The sequence below is a fragment of the Pipra filicauda genome, unplaced genomic scaffold (genome assembly GCF_003945595.2).
Source record: "Pipra filicauda isolate LSUMZ 115617 unplaced genomic scaffold, ASM394559v2 scaffold20_size4479445_pilon, whole genome shotgun sequence".
Classification (NCBI taxonomy): Eukaryota; Metazoa; Chordata; class Aves; order Passeriformes; family Pipridae; genus Pipra; species Pipra filicauda.
In genome coordinates this window covers 1,086,571-1,090,500 of record NW_024104321.1, presented here as the reverse complement: position 1 = coordinate 1,090,500, position 3,930 = coordinate 1,086,571, and positions in this window count along the sequence as shown.

The following is a 3,930-nucleotide window of genomic DNA, read 5'->3' as shown; positions in this document are numbered from 1 at the left end:
TGGGAGTGAGGCGGGGAGGAGGGACGGCGGGGCGGGGGCTGGGCCGGCCGCCCCCCGGCACGGGCTAATGAGCGGGGCGGGCCGGGGGCGGTGTCTGCAGGAGGAACGTAGCAACCTTCTTCTGTAAATAAATTTATCTAAAAGAAAGTGCATTTGCTGGGTTGTAGGGTTGTTCTTTTTTTCTTGGTTGGTTTGTTGGGGAAGGGGGTGTTCTGGTTTTTTTTTTAAGCTCTGTGTGTGGATATCGACGTCAGTACCAAGGAAGTGCTATAGTTGATCTAACTGGAACCAGTTGCCTTTTCTAGGAGTCTGGGGATGCAGACCGACTCAGGTGGCACTTACCCAGGTGTGAAAGTGGTGGTAACCTTTAAGGGCGCTCTAAACGAGTGGACATAAATCTACCCGTTAGCGAATCTGCTCGACTGGGTAGCCTCTCCCCTGGTGTCAGTGAGCTCTCTCAGGAGGGAAGGACTTAATATCCTTCTGCTAGACAGTGCACTCGGGCACCATCTGGAAGTCTCTGGCAAAGAGGGAAAATAGCCTTCCCTGGTTAATTTTTCAGACTATATTGAGATAAAGCAGATGTTAGTCAGCCAAGTATCATGTGCTTCTACTGTCCGTCAGTCGGAGATTGCCAGGCTGCAGTAACAGCAGAAGAAAAGCAGTTACTTTGTACACAAGTGGACACGGCTGCCAAGTGCCACCCTATGTCCATGCGGTGTGATCACCCAGAAGCAAGACACTTCTTGAAACAGGTTATGTGGAAGGCAAATGTTTTTGTAAGAAGTGGGTAAAGAAGAGATCATGGCCTGAGACTTCACAAGCTGGTCATATTCTGTCCCTAATACAATTTATAATAAAATAGGGTTTCTTGCATCATGTTGAAAATTTTCTGTGGAAACTGTTTTTCACATTTGACTCTAGGAAATCAAACTGTTCTATAAAAACTGATTAATGTATCTGAGAGTCTATGAAAAATAATCAAAACATTAAATTAAATGGAGGCTGATGTGTTTTATTTTTATAAGATTCCAATTATTCATTTTTACTTTAATAACTATCATATGGAATTCTTTAATAACTATGATATAGAATTAATAAGCTATGGTAATATGATGGCAAAACAAAATGTTTTCAAAGATTATTTTAATGTTTTCCAAAAAAGAAAAAAAAAATGTTGAAGCAAATTTTGAAATATTGTTCATTCTTTCTCATTTGGGACAAAATTGTGGCTTTGAACATTGTTATTTCCTACAGAAATAAACTCTGAATTTGAGTGAGCTCTGATGTTATCATGTAAGTGATAAGGTGCTATAAGGCAGCTGGTTGTGTTATGCCAACTGTCTTCATCATGCAAGAAATGCAATAAGGCTATGGTTTCTATCGAAAAATGTGGTAACTAATCTGGAAGGTGCTTTTTTAGTATAAATTAGGTGGAGCCTCCAGTGTTCAGTCAGCTTCAAAATACTCTCAAGCTCAAATCAATTCTTAACAGTAATAGGGAGAGGGAGGAACTTGTGAGGATTTTTAAGGCTCAAGGTGTACTATGAGGCCAACCTTGACAGGTCAAAAGTAGATCATAAATATTACTGGTGAGGTTATATCTTCAGCCCATGACTTTGGTATCACATGCCCAGTTTTCAACAAGTACAGAGCCGTAGGCTTTCTTTGGAGTCCTAATGCAGGAATTGGCATTTGCAACCAGGTTTCTTTACAGTTTTTCTTGCTGGGAAAAGACAGAAAAGATTTTATACATTGTTAAACATGACAACTAGACAGCACTGAGTTCCACCAACACCTAGTCCATCCTGCCACAACTACAGCAAATTGTCTGTGTGGGACCTCCTTCTCCACTGAACTGCTCTCCTGTGCCTCTGAAGAAGTTCAAGTTCATTCCCAGGCACCTGCAGGGAAAGCTATGTCACAACTCAGTCTGACAGCTCAAGTCTGCACATACATCTGAGAATTATTGTTATTAACCATCCCAACATGCTGCCCTAGTCTTGGAAATATGACAGTCATCGTAAATAAGTAGCCATTTGGGATAAAAAAAAATAAACATTCCTCCAGCTCCTTGACTTGACTTGTCAGAGCCCTTTAAACGCCAGTCACCTGAGCTGCTAAACAGTCTAAATAGCAGAAATTAGGTAATAGTTCAGTCATCTGCCTCTGTTTTTTAGTATTTTGAGTCCATGTGTTTAAGGTAGTTAAAGGTCTACAGGACCTTCCAACTCAAATGTTGCAGCCTGACATGTAGAACTGCTAGCATTGTCTACAATATCCATGGGAAGTTGGATGGTACACTGGAGTGTACCAAAAGCTGTACTGGGAAACAAGGCAATGGACTCAGCTGGTAACAAGCCTTCTTTGGATGTTACTCGGGCTCTAGAGGGAAGAATTCAAACATCAGATAATGCCAGACTGCAGATAACTTATTCAGAGAGAACTTGCTGCTTTCTTTCTGCTCTTTTTCCTCTGGACAGAAGTGCCTTCTGATATGTGTTTAATTACACTGCTGTGCAGTTTTCCTCCTATGAAAATCCTACCTTTTCTGGTGGGTAGGGTGCTCTGCTCTGGGCAGCCTTGTTTGTGACTGAACTATCCAGAAGACACACGTCACTACTTGACTTCAGTGTTGTAGCACAAGCCACAGTGCAGGACACATCAGTTTTCTGCACTCTACCCTCAGGCTCCTTGGAGTGGTGAGTCACAGGACATGTCAGCCTTGCACTGTGGTACTTGTTTGTGCTGCCAAGGCATCTCAGCATTGAAATTTGTATGACACAGACTAAGAGTCCAACCATGTACCTCTGTGGAAAATGCCTCCGTAAGTGCAGGTAAATTGCACTTTGAAAATGACACAGGCAAATGAACCACTTACACCTCTGAGAACAGCCTTACAGATTTCTCAACGTGTCTTCACCTGTGTCACAGAATAGAATCACATATGTACCTCTCTGTCCTGTCCCAGTGTTGTGTTGTTTCATATAAACTTCTATACCAAATAAATGAGGGCTGAGCAAGACAGCATATTGGTTAAACAAGGCTTACATTAAGCAGAGACATAAAATTAATATGCTATAACATATTTTCTTCTACAATCTTTATTGATTTTCCATGCTTAGTGTGACCTTTTGAGAAGCTCGGTAATGTTCAAGATTTTTCTTCATTTTGAAATGATTACCCTCAATGTTTTTCTTATTTTTCATTTTCCCTAGATAAAAGAATCTATTTACTTTAGCATGAGACAAAACACTGAAAATGTTGAAGCTCACTGTCAGATGCAAAAATATTTTTGTATCAATAGTATAAACAACCACAACTTTTTGTTAATTTTGCCTCTTTAGTAAGTGTAAAAAAACTACCTTAGGGAGGGTGTTTGTGTTGTGCAGACTTTTTTCAGGTAACTTTCTAATTTTCTGTGTTATATTTAAGAACAAATAACCTCCGATAATAACCTTTTATCTGTCTATTATTTTTATTTTCATAACAATGCTTAGAGTCTGCAAGCCTAAATCCACTGTGATAAGAGCTGTTCAAAGACATAAAGGAATACCCTTATCATTTACAATATAAGAAATATAAAAATAAAAATTCAAAATTAATACAGGTTATGCAAATTCACATAACTTCTCACTCACAGTGTAAGATTTGGAATATAGTTCTTCTCGAGTTCAGTCAAAGGATTGTTTGCTAAACCAAGTTTCTTCCTAATGGCAAGTATATTGAATAAAAATAGAAAGGTAAGGGCTTATTCTTACATTTTCCCAGACTGACTGTATTAGAAGGAGCACAGTAAGCTAACATGAGACCTGGCTTATTTTTTAAAACTGTAATACAGAGAGGTGCATAGGAGCAGCATATACAATACACATAAAATCCTCTCAGGATTTTCATTTGCAAAGTTATCCATCCTGTGCTGCAAGATCA